We start from the raw sequence: 14,200 nt of genomic DNA on the forward strand, positions 1-14,200 counted from the left end.
CGCAAAAGCTGTGGGTGGTCACCCACAGCTTAGCGAGCGGCTAGGAGCCTGGCTTAAAGAAAAAGCCGCCGTCCTCATTCAGAGCAAGCATTCGCTTTTTGCGAGCGGCTCTGAATGAGGTCCTATGTGTGTATGCGGCAATATCGTCATCGGCGGGCCCGGCGGGGGTTCCAGCATCGACAAGTGTATACATACTTGCTGATACCCACCAGCGACGGACAACTGCAGGGGGAGGGAGCGGGGCTATGCTGCATTCAGCAGCATGGCATCGTTCACGATATCCCCAGATTGGGCTGCATATACAGCCAACTGGGGATATTTTAATCGACCAGCGGGAACGCACATCGTTGGTCACTTACCGCATACACACTGGCCGATATTGTGAACGACTGAATGATAATGATATTGTTATCGTTCAATCGTTCAATATAAGTGTGTACTCGGCAGATAAATAGATAGATAGATATGAGACAGATAGATAGATAGATAGATAGATAATTATTAGAAAGATAGATAGATAGATAGATAGATAGATACAGACAGACAGACAGACAGATAGATAGATAGATAGATAGATAGATATGAGATAGATAGATAAATAGATAGATAGATAGATAGATATGAGATAGATAGATAGATAGATAGATAGATAGATATGAGTTAGATAGATCGATCGATAAATCGATATTAGATAGATAGATAGATATTAGATAGATAGATATGAGATAGATAGATAGATAGATAGATAGATAGATAGATTTGAGATAGAAAGATCGATCCATAGATCGATATTAGATAGATAGATAGATAGATAGATAGATGATAGATAGATAGATAGATAGATAGATAGATATAGATAGATATATATGAGATAGATAGATCGATAGATAGATAGATCAATATTAGATAGATAGATAAATAGATAGATGGATATTAGATAGACAGATAGATATTAGATAGATAGATAGATAGATAGATAGATAGATATGGGATAGATAGATATGAGATAGATAGATAGATAGATATTAGATAGACAGATAGATAGATATTAGATAGATAGATAGATAGATATGGATAGATAGATAGATAGATAGATAGATAGATAGATAGATAGATAGATAGATAGATAGATAGATATGAGATAGATAGGATAGATAGATAGATAAATATGAGATAGATAGGATAGATAGATAGATAGATAGATAGATAGATAGATAGATAGATAGATAGATAGATAGATAGATAGATAGATAAATATGAGATATATATATATATATAGATAGATAGATAGATAGATAGACAAATAGATACATATTAGATAAATAGATAAATAAATAGATATATAGATAGATAGATAGATAGATAGATAGATAGATATGAGATAGATAGGTATATATGAGATAGATAGATACTAGATAGATAGATAGATAGATATATATTAGATAGATAGATAGATATGAGATAGATAGATAGATAGATAGATAGATAGAAATTATAGATAGATATGAGATAGATAGATCGATCAATAGATCGATATTAGATAGATAGACAGATAGTTAGATAGATATTAGATAGATAGATATAGATAGATAGATAGATAGATAGATAGATAGATAGATAGATAGATAGATAGATAGATAGATAGATAGATAGATATGAGATAGATTTATCAATATTAGATAGATAGATAGATAGATAGATAAATAGATAGACTGATATTAGATAGACAGATAGATATTAGATAGATAGATAGATAGATAGATAGATATGGGATAGATAGATATGAGATAGATAGATAGATATTAGATAGACAGATAGATAGATATTAGATAGATAGATAGATAGATATGAGATATATAGATAGATAGATAGATAGACAAATAGATAAATATTAGATAAATAGATAAATAAATAGATAGATAGATAGATATGAGATAGATAGATAGATAGATAGATAGATATGAGATAGATAGATTGATAGACAGATAGATAAATAGATATTAGATAGATAGATAGATAGATAGATAGATGATAGATAGATAGATAGATAGATAGATAGATAGATATGAGATAGATAGATATTAGATAGATAGATAGATAGATAGATAGATAGATAGATAGATAGATAGATAGATAGATAGATAGATACATAGATAGATAGATATGAGATAGATAGATAGATAGATATGAGATAGATAGATAGATAGATAGATAGATAGATAGATAGATAGATAGATAGATAGATAGATAGATAGATAGAGCAGGCTTGTATAATATCGCCTTTGCAGCAAATAAAATTATACAGCTTAAAAAAAATCATTTTATTCACATTCTTTTTCTATCAAATATGAAATCTTCTTCTAGTACATTGCAATTTTCCATAGAACACTATTTTCTTTTTACAACTGGAAATTTGAATGTCACCATGTACCTAAAAGTGAAGTATTCTATTTTCCAGTTAAAAATATACTTTTTGCTTTATTGGTTATATTCCAGTTAAATAAATATAAATAAAAGGTTATAAACCAAAACAAAAAAAAAATTGTATAATAAACAGTTTGTGATTTTAGTTGTGAAGGGAATACAGTATTAGCTGTAATCAATTAGGAACAGGACCTAATGTGATGGGCAAAAGTGTGGGTATGTTTGATCGCTATTTGGTTGGAATGAATGTGTACTTTTGTGAATGGGCTGGATAGGCTAGATGCATTGGTATCTGAGTAGTTATCAGTGGTAGTAAATGTTGTATTATAGAACTATACTATGGCACGGGTGCAGACAGTGGAGCTGTATGATTTAGTCACGGACTGGATAATTGGTTATTTCTGTTTCACTGGGATTGTTTTCAACTGTTCAAAAAGTTGAACAGAAGCCATTATTGGTTTATCTTCTAAATTAGATAAAGGGCCCAAAACATATATTTGAAAAAGAATTGTAGAGGTAAATGTAATAGGTTGCAATTTGTTAAACCATGCAATTTTTTTAGAAAAAAAAAATGCGAGTTTGCATTCGTCGTATGTAATAGGCTTCGAGAACATGTAAACTCACATCAAACTCACAACACCATTCTCACACCGGCAAACACGCAATGCAGATGTTTCCCATGTAAAACATACCAGCCTCTGTATGTAATAGGCTGCGAGTCACAAACTCACACAGAACTCGCAAAAATAAACTTGTGAAATAATAGACTGATCCCAGGACAGTGAGTTTAATGTGCGACTTACTGTAACTCAACATCTGAGGCCTAGTAACACGGAAGATAGCCATTAACATTATTCAAACCCGTATATAAACTACCTCCATTTCACCTACAGTATGTGGGTGTAGTAATAGTGAATTTTCGGAACTCCTATGAGCTGTACAAGTCGGGGCTCCTGACTATCGAGGAGCAACGCAGGAGGAGGGTGCAGGAACATCACCAGATCCAGCGGCCCATTAGGGGCCTAGACTCAGATCAGGAGGTGGTGCAGATCAGGAGGTGGTGCAGTTTTTCAGTATGAACCGCAAAGACCTCCTAAATATATATGAGCAGGTGAGAGATGATTTAGAACCTTTGTCTGGCAGTAACTAACAGTGGCATAACTAGGGTATTTGGAGCCACCCCCCCAAGTATGTGCGTGCACCGAAGGTACATGCATCGCAAAAGTGGGCGTGACCACATGCCACAAGGGGCGTGGCCACTGAAAAATGGGGCGTGTCAACGTGACATACCACCGTTTCTCGTCACTCCGGGAACATTCCTTTCCATTCCATGCTCTTAATGCCTCCAGTAGTAGTGCCCCTTATGCAATACCCCCAGTAGTAGTGACACTTATGCAATAGCCCTAGTAGTAGTGCCCCTCATGCAATGCCCACTGTAGTAGTGCCGCTTATACAATGTCCCCAGTAGCAGTGCCCCTTATGCAATGCCCCCTGTAGTAGTGCCCCTTATGCAGTGCCCCCAGTAGTAGTGCCCCTTATGCAATGACCCCTGTTGTAGTGTACATTATGCAGTGCCCCCAGTAGTAGTGCGCCTTATGCAATGCCCCAGAAGTGCCCCTTATACAGTCCTCCCAGTAGTGTCCCTTATACAGTACCCCCAGTAGTGCCCCAATATACATTGCCCCAAGTAGTGCCCCTTATACAGTGCCCATTATGCAGTGCCCCCAGTAGAACTCCTTATACAATGCCCCCAGTAGTGCCCCTTATGCAGTGTCCCCAGTCGAACTCCTACAGTGTTACTTATACAGTCCCCCCAGTAGTGTCCCTTATGCAGTGCCTTCAGTACTGCCCCTTATACAGTGCCCTCAGTAGTGCCCCTTATACAGTTCTCCCTGTAGTGCCCCTTATGCAGTGCCCTCAGCAGTGACCTTATACAGAGCCCCCAGTAGTGCCCTTTATACAGTGCCCCCAGTAGTGCCCCTTATATAGTGTCCCCAGTAGTGCCCCTTACATATATAACACACAGACACACACAACACAAAACACAATACTAACTCAAAGCCCCGCTCCTACCGCTTGGCACTATGGGAGAGACGTCATGATATCTCTCTCTTCACCCACTGCGGGAGCCGGAAGGCGGAGCTCAAGTATTATTCCTTGAAGGAAATATGACATATGCATATCTCATCCCCCAGTTCTGAGTCAGAGTGGCAGGACCTGAAGATCAACTTCTATAGGCTTGCGGGATTCCGAAATGTCCTTGGAGCCATAGATTGAACCTACATTTGTTGGGAGAAGTGTATATGAATAGGCATCACTACCACTCCCTGAATGTGCAAGTGGTCTGTGATGTTTACCTGCAAACTCTCAGTGTGGTTACAGGTTATCCAGGATCTTGTCATGATGCCAGTCATACATATGGGAGAAGTTTGAAGTTGGAGACATGTCGGAGGGCTGGTTAGTAGGTATGTAGTACTTGCTTTTCATAATATATTTTGTTTTCTGTTGTAACAGCTGTATGAAAGTTTGTGACTGCATGCAGTGGCGTCCTTACCTGACATCGCACCTGGTGCGGGCTGGGACAGGTATCCCTTATTGCGTATGGCGCAGCCGTGCGCTGGAAAATTAGGGGGCATGGCCTCACAGGAGGGGGCGTGGCCTCGAGGGTGGGCGTGGCCCCATGGGACAAACCTGTTTTTTGCTATACCGGGGGTGCTGGAGGTGCAGGCTGCCCCCGGGGACCCGCCTGTTTGAGTGCCGGCTCCCTCACTGTGCTAGGAGCCAAGTGATGCACGTAATGCAGCACCCGGCTCCTGTTACTGAGGGGGAGCCAGCACTTTAGTGTGACCCCTTAGCTGGTGGCACCCGGTGCGGCCTGCACCCCCTGCACCCCCCTTGTGAAGCCAGTGACTGCATGGCCCCTTACAAGTGTGTATTTAAAGTGAACAGACAATCTGCTTCACATATGTATGCATGTGTGTTGGGATTAATGTTTGGCCACCAAAATACCCTTTGTGTGATATGTCCTTGTGTTGTTTGTTTTAGTGCTACCTTAAACTTGGGATGTCTAAATCATGCGACTTGGAAAAAACAATTATTATGTAAGAGGGGTGTGGTGCAGTGCCTGCTGCCGTGCAGATGTACTTCTGTTTCTTACCTTGCATCGCACCTTCTCACCTTCAGGCCGTCTGTTAAACAGATGGTCCTGAAATTCCCAAACAGAACACGGACACGATGACCTAGGAAGAAGGAGATGATGTGAGTATCGTCCTTCCTCACGTAGACCGACACGCCCTACCGGACCGAGGGATAGATTCGGGTTGTAAGTGAAGATCATCACTGGCACTTTTGGCCTCAGATCCCGAGTTTTCACCTATAGGTACTCGCGCACCAGGTGAAGACCCGACCTTACACTGGGATGCAAGACCCACTGTATGCCCTGTTCTACCAACTCTTCTGGGACGTCTTCACTGTCTTCAGGGTGTGGCACTAACCACCACCCAACAGTGGATTCCTCCAGGGCATCCTCTTCCTCCCGTGTATCTGCTGACAATTTCAGCATGTCCTTGTGGGGCATTTCCAATGGTACCACATCCTCTTCGGGAATCGGTCCTCTCATGGCATCATTATCATCTCCTTCCCTGTCCGTACAGACCATCACTCCTGGCAGGTTGTCACGCTCCAGGATTTTCTCCTCCTCTTCACAGAGGGCAATCGCCTGTGAGCACAGCTCCATTACATCCTGCCATTCACACTCTTGGGCACTCACTTCGCCCGGGTCTTCATCCACCTTCTCTTGATGGGCTGGACTATCTTCCGTTATGGCCGACGTCTTCCATGAGTCTGGATTCTTCTCCACAGACTCCTGCACCAGGGGGCAATTTCCTTCCTCAGTGTGCTCCATCTTTTCCACTGGCATCTCCAGGTAGCCAGGATTCTCCTGTTCCACCTTATACCCAGGTCGCAGACTCTTCCAGCATGGGGAAATCCTGGACTTCTTTGCCACTGGGTCTTCACGCTCTTCCTTATAGCACGCCATCTTCACCTCCCAGCAGGGCTTTTTTAAGAGAGGAGGGGGCCCGTGTGCACTCCTCGTGCGGGGCCCCCTCCTCTCTCCCTGTTGGCTGGCAGCTGACTGACGCGGCTGGCCAGCCACCGGAGCATTAGTAGACTCCGGGCACTAGAGTGTGCCTGGAGCCTACTGCGCATGCGCAGAACGCCGAAAAATGGTCACGGCGTTCTCGGTTTTACGGTGTTCTGAGCAGCAGCGACACCCAACGCGGAACCTTGGACAGGTAAGTTTAAAAAAAATATCTGTGCAGTGTGTGCGGTGCGGGGCCCCCCTGGACCCGGGGGCCCGTGTGCCCTGTACACACTGCACCCATTATAGATACGCCACTGCCTCCCAGTCATCCACATCCATCCTCTGCAGGCAAGGATTCTTCTCCACTGGGGCCTCTTTGGGGCATAACAGTGCCACTGCATCTTCCCAGGGACACTCTTGAGCCAAGTGTCCCTGCCACCGACACTTCCAGCATGAGGGTGCTGTTGCCACATTCTTCAATGGGAATTCCATCGCCATCTCCTTCACAATGGGATCTCTACTTTTTGGCTCAGGAACAATGGGTACCTGCGAACGTACTTCCAGCAGGCTCTTCCGCTCCACTTCCCTGGCTTCTTCTAGCCATTTCTGGGCTCGGCCATCCAAGATCATCTGGTCTTCGTCCCACGGACAATCTTGAAACTCATATCCCTTCTCCTTACAGAGCTCACACACTGGCTCTTCGGCCACCTTGTGCCAGAGTTCTTGGCATTGCTCCACCCATTGCAACAAAGAAGATATCTCCGCTTTCATCGGTGTCATCCGGGAGCTCATGCTCTCGATCTCCACATCCTTCACACTGGAACTCTCCATCCTCCTGGTGCCACTCTTCATCACATGAACAGCTATTATGCTCATACCCATAGGTTCCACAGAGCATACACCAGGGTCCCCTCTTCACCGGGTTCTTCTGACCACATCTTTGAACCGCTTGTTGGACCATCTGTGTGATCTCCAACAGGGACATTTCTTCGTATTCTGTTGCCATAACCTCACGCCAGGGACATTCGCTGGCATAATGTCCCAGCCGCTGACACGTCATGCAGGGAGTCACAGCGGCTTTCTTGCGTCCCTTCTCCAGGCGCTCTTCCTTGCCGTGCTTTATCAACCACTGCATCATCTTCCCGATGTCCTCTCCAGACATCGTGACCCAGTCACTGTTGTCCTCACACGTCCGGGGATGGTTCCACTCCGGAGCTGTCCATCGGGGTGCCTCTTGGCAGTTTTCCACATTGTGTCTGCTGTCCGTGATCCTAACAGACTGCGCCAAATGTAAGAGGGGTGCGGTGAAGTGCGTGCTGCCGTGCAGGTGTACTTCTGTTTCTTACCTTACTCGCACCCTCTCACCTTCAGGTCATATGTTGAACAGATGGCCCTGGAATTCCCAAACAGAACACGAACACGATGACCTAGGAGGAAGGAGATGATGTGAGTATCGTCCTTCCTCACGTCGACCAACATGCCCTACCGGACCGAGGGATAGAATCAGGTTTTAAGTGAAGATCATCACTGGCACTTTTGGCCTCAGATCCCGAGTTTTCACCTATAGGTACTCGCGCACCAGGTGAAGACCCGACCTTGCACCGGGATGCAAGACCCACTGTACACCCTGAAGGAAGGTAGACAAAAAGAAACAAACAGATAGTGAGAGACAGTACGTACATATATTGCTCACTGTGGGGGTCATTCAGACCCACTCGCAAGCGGCAGTACGCTCGCAAGTGGATCGATGTTCCCCACTGGGCATGCGCACGACGGAGGGAGCTCCGTCGTGCGCATGCGCGAGACCCGGACTGCGACAGCCAAGCTGTCGCTCCGGGTCTCGCACCAAAGGGGTGTGCGGTCGATGGTGACTGACCGCACGCCCCCTTTGGTGGGCGTGCCGGGGGCGTGCCTGCCAGATGGAGGCGTTCCCATGGGAATGCCTACCGTCTGAAGCCGGCCCCACAGACATCACTGGTGATGTCAGTGGGAGTGATTTTGGCTCTGATAGAGCCAAAATCACTCCAGGGTTTGTGGCTGGGAAACCCTACCACAGGGTTTCCGTCGCAAGTCCGATGGTCACGATGGTCAAGACCATCGCGACCAACTTTTTGGACGCTCGTATATGCTGTGGGTGGTGACCCACAGCTATACGAGCGTCCAGGAGGACGCTCCATTTTAATGGAGGAGGGCCCTGATTCAGAGCAACCGCTCTGGTCAGAGCATCCGGCTCTGAATCAGGCCCTGTGTCCACTCTTGCTCTTCATCTGGTCACTCACCTACAGGTCCCTGTAAGGAGATACACACCACAGCCATACAGGGCCTGAACCTGTGTCACGCTATTACACATACTATGACAATATCACCCTCAACCTACAGTGTGTGTAGTGTGGCATGTATAACAATAAACAACTAAACGTATGCCCTGCACGAAACAACAATCACAGATGGTAATCACACAAGAGTAAAAACACGGTGCTGTCCTTTTAATTGCTTGCTACCTGCCTATCCAGAGCTGGCCAGCTCCTCTTCTTGGTGACTGGGAAAATTACCTGCTATCACTGTGGGAGCCTGACAGCTCTCCACGGGGTTCTTGGAGGGTGAGAGTCGCACAACTGCTCATACCTCTATGCACTTACACAGGGGCTAACTACTTGCTATACCAGTGGGCTGGCAGCTCAGGCTTGGGCTGGTGGCTCAGGCTTTGTGTCTGCCTACTGCAGGGTACAGGTGGGACTTGGGCCTACTGCCCAGAGTTTCCTTTTTTGGTGCTGGCTCATGCCTGTGGGCTTGCATAATGGTGGGGCTCAGATAGTGTCCTATATTTTTCACCCCCGCAGTCCTCTCCGGTCCTCAGCCGCATTCTTCTTCCGCTGGCCCATCCTGGCCAGCGGCACCACTTCTTCTCCGAGTCCAGGCGGCCCTGCCTATCTTCCTTCTTGTACATGGCATCTTCTGGCCTCTTCTGCAGCCGCCGGAACTCTTGCCGCGATCCTCTCTTCGGGAGGTCTTCACCCCTCCCACTCCGCCGCCGGACTGAAGATTCCCGCTCAGCGGCGTCTGATACAAGACACCACGAGTGGGCTGGGCTATAACACGGCGAGCGCGATTGGCTCGTCGCTTCTGCTTCCTATTGGCTGCTGGGCCGCGAGCCGTGGTTGGATCACTGTCAGAGCCAATCACCTGCCGCCACTTCTTCGGCTGCTGGGCGGCGAGCTCCAGTTAGCTTGCACCCGGAGCTTAGTTTCTTCCGCCACCGCTTTACCGCCGGACCTGGTGGAAGGGACCAGGCGGTCCCTTCACCAGGTGCCCGCGGCGTCTGCACTGATGCTGGGGACAACATCACAGTCCCAGTGTCGGCAACGGATGTGTCTCGCGGAGGACACATCCCCACTGGCCCCTGTTCCTGTGCCATTGCTGGGATCAACCAGTTGATCCCAGCATGGTTTTCCACAACTACACCACTTTCCAAGCCAAGAGCTCGCATATAATGAAACTAGTTTTCTCACCAGCAATCCTTATAGCCTTATACCAGTTATATAGGCATCTTGAAACTCACAGCCTACTACATGCTGCAAGTTTTGGAAGAAAACGAGTTTATGCGAGTGCAAACTCGCACTAAAAATTGTAAGCTATTTCATTTCCCCCATAATCTTTTTTTTTTTCTAACAGGTTTAGTTGTTTGAACACCTTTGGTTATGTCACTTGTATATACATTGGGCCTGAGTTGTACGCTATACCGATGTTTTTGCAGTCGGACGATTATCACCTATCTGCGCATGTATCTGAATCGCACTGCGCTTGCATCAAAGTTAATTACCATAATCGAGTGCAGCAACTGTTACTCGGGAGGCCGATTGTCAAAGTAGCTGTGTGTGCTACTCCGTATTAGTACTTAGGTGCTTGGATTTGCTATGGCGCCTGGTTGCTTCTTAATACAAATCCAGGCATGATCTGCGACATTAGCATATGTTCACATACAGTATCCTCTGCGTATACATACGCAGCGTGGCGGCGGTATTAACTTACAGCCCTGGATCAAGCCCTTTGCGCCATTGCGCTCAGCTTTGTCTGAAATGTGTTTTTTGTTTCGATTACATGAATAACTTCACCACTCTCCTGTTTTCTGTTCATTTTTTGTTTCCTTATTGGTTATTTCAAAGTTATTGTCCTTCACTCAAAGAAAAAGTCATTTTACATTATATGAGGTCATAAAGGTCTCAGGTTATCGTTTACCAACTCTCACAGCGCAGCAGCACAGTTGCTAGAACGAGGGCTGGATGAAAAGGATGTACAGCAATTTCTTTGACGCCGATCCGCTTTTTGTAGGTTCAGCTCTTTTGATATTATCTCGTCATTGTTCACAAATCACTTTCGGCTTTTCCCCGCAGAAATATAATTGACCACTTGACATAATCTTTTTTGCAAATGACAACAGTTTTATTTTGTTACTTCAACAGCTGCTCTGTAGAATATCCTGTTCTGGAATTTCTTGTGCATCAAAATGCTTATTTGAGCAAATATATCCAGAGTTATATGCTGCACATAAATAACTGTGTAGCTAATGCAAATACACAAGCAACATTGAATAATATCAGGGTAAATAATGAAAAAGGTCCCGCAAACGTTTTAATGAAAGAGAAATATGCATACAATATTTAAATTGAGGGGAAAGTGAAAAATAGAGAATATAACATTATGCATAACATAAAATACATACAGTATAATATAAAGTTTGCATATAGGGCATTCAGACCCGGTCGCTATGCTACGCTCTCTCGCAGCAAAAAAGAGGCCGGGTATGCAAATATGCGATCGCACTGTCTGGCTGAAGGACGCCCTCTGTCTTACAGTGCGACGGCATAGCGAACGCACGCTGTAGTATAAAGCCGCCCACCTCTCACTCGTAGCACACGTCATCTCCAGGAAGTGAGTGATTAATCGAGTACATCGAATGGCTTTATTGCTGCACGCAGCTCTTGTGGTAGAGCTTACCCCACCGCAACAGTGCGATCAGTTCAGCCTGAAATACACCCAAGTCACGTGTACAATGACGCTACTTTGCTAATTATGCACGCCCATTAAACTCCGTTTTGACATTAAGGCACGCCTGTGTTCGCACCTCCACTCCCCCGTTTTTACTGGACTGCCCCTGGTACCACCCACAAACGGCCTCTCCTGTCACTCATTATACTGAGCTGTCTTTGCCGGGCGAGCGAGCGCTTCCCGATCACTATGAGTAGTTTGCACACACAGACTGCGATGCATACGCATGCGCAGATTATAAAACATCGGCAGCAGCGAGAGAATGGCTGATAGCGACCGGGTCTGAATCAGGCCCATAGTACATATAAGTCGATTTATATGCATTCTTTCCACCCTGTGGGGCTGATTTTGAGTCACACACAAATGAGCGTATCCGTCAGGGGCGTATCTATAATGGGTGAAGGGTATGCAGTGCACACGGGCCCCTGGGTCCAGGGGGACCCACACCGCACACCCTGAACCCATAGAGTCTTATACTTACCTGTCCGTAGTGCTGCTCTGAAGTGCCGAGCTGGCGATCCAGAGCAGTAAAAATCACTGGGAAAAATGGCAGTAGCCATTTTCCCGGAGGCCCCCACATGCGCAGTAAATTCTGGCAAAAAGCCAGAATCTACTCGCAGTGCTGCGCCGGGAGGCTGCCAGAGAGAGGAGGTGGCCCGCATTGAGTCTGCAGTATTACTAATGCGGAGGTTAATGTGCGTGCAAGCCGAAGCCCGTGCCAGCCATTGATTTTTCGCCGACCATTGCAACCGTCAACATTACTATCTGCACCGGCTCCATGCTAAGTACATGAGAAGCAGGCTTCCCTTCCCCATAGACATGACTAGAGCAGAATTTTTTCTACACATCCAGGACACTCCCATGACATTCCCACAAGTCAGCGCGGTTACACTCCAAAACACCCTATTTCACGGAAATACATCCAAGCTCCATCTGACAGAATAGGACGGACAATCTCAGATATGCGTAAATTTGCTTCTGCATATGTGCTGTATGCAGTCAAGGAAATTATCTTGGGGCTGCAGCCCGCCAAGAGAGATCCACCACAGCTCCTAGTCTCCTAGTCCGTGCTCTGGCAGCTGGCAAGCTTCCCATTGGAAGCGCTCTCTGCTAGTTACATGCTGGTCTATCAGTCCCATGGGGGGGTTTCATCCTCTGGGACTGCCGTTAGCAGAACGCGCTTCCAATGGGAGGACACTTCTGCGTTGAGTACGCCCGAGCTACCTTGTGTGCATGCGCATTTTCCCGACCTTCTCGTTCCCAGTTAGATTGTTTGGGCACACGCAATGGACACACCCAACTGCCACTCAAATAGAATAGCAAACAGGCAGCCCCCCCCCCCTTTCTCCATAAGGTAGGAGCTGCCACTGGCTGTATGCTAAAACTCACAGTTTACGTCCATGAACTGAGGGCCTGATTCAGACCCGTTCGCTAGGATGTGTTCGCACGCAGCCGTCAGCTGCCAAAGTATGCAAATCCCGCGATCACTAGCAAGACATTAGCACGCCCTCTATGTCTTGGCATGCGATCGCGGTATGTACGAGGGTTGTCCAAAAAGTAATGCCTAAATGCTCATAACTCTGAAATAATATGCAATATTTATATGAAACTTTGTCAGTTTGTAGTTTAATACAGTATGTCTGCTAGCTATATATGTATTTTTGTTTAGGTATTCCAAGAAATACCATGGAATCCAAGATGAAACAAAGAGCCGTCATTGAATTTCTGGAAAAAGAAGGCTGCAGTGCTACAGAAATCCACAGAAGACTGAAAAAAGTGTATGGTGAGCGTACAATTGACCATAGCAATGTCAGAAGGTGGATGAAGCGTTTTCAATCGGGAGACTCATCCGTGTGCGACAAACCTCATTGTGGCAGACCATCAACTGCAGTGACAACAGAGAACCGACACAAAGTCGATGCCATGATTCAGAAAGACCATTGTGTGACCATCAGAGATGTCAGTGATGAACTGGAATGTAGCCTTGGCACTGTAAAAACACTAATCAATGATTTGGGATATAGTAAAGTGTGTGCTAAATGAGTTCCAAAGCAATTAACCAGGGATCATAAGGCCCAGAGTGTGGAAGCGTGCAATGACCTTTTGACCAACTTTGAAGCCAACGCTGAGACGTTTTTGGAAAATGTCATTACAGGAGATGAAACCTGGGTATTCCTTTATGACCCAGAAACAAAGGCCAAATCAAAGCAATGGAAACACCCAAGTTCACCTAGGCCACAAAAGTTTAAATCACAGCGATCCGTAAACAAAGTCATGGGCACATTCTTCTGGGATTGCCGAGGTATTATTCTCATCGATTACTTGGAACCAAACCAATCAATCAACAGTGATCGATACATTATTACACTTTAGAAGCTGAAAGAAGCCATCCGCAAAAAAAGGTCAACAATTCCACTGTCAAATGTCATCTTACACCACGACAATGCCAGACCTCTTCGATGGCAACATTTGCGGCCATTGCCAAAATGGGGTGGGCAATAATGCCACATCCACCATACAGTCCTGATTTGGCCCCTTCTGACTTTCATCTATTTGGCCCTCTCAAATACTGTCTCCAGGGTCAACATTTTGAAGACATAGAGGTTGTTAAAAACGTCAAACGTTCCTGGGTCAAACACCAACTAC

At 45.9% G+C, this 14,200-nt stretch overlaps 1 pseudogene; it reads right to left on the minus strand.

Moving 5' to 3' along the window:
* Positions 1 to 3,223: 3,223 nt before the first annotated feature.
* On the minus strand, positions 3,224 to 9,923 carry LOC148518810 (uncharacterized; annotated as a pseudogene).
* Between the last annotated feature and the right edge of the window lie 4,277 nt (positions 9,924 to 14,200).

The sequence above is a fragment of the Taudactylus pleione genome, unplaced genomic scaffold, assembly GCF_031769625.1.
Source record: "Taudactylus pleione unplaced genomic scaffold, aTauple2 ptg000198l, whole genome shotgun sequence".
In the NCBI taxonomy this organism is placed as follows: Eukaryota; Metazoa; Chordata; class Amphibia; order Anura; family Myobatrachidae; genus Taudactylus; species Taudactylus pleione.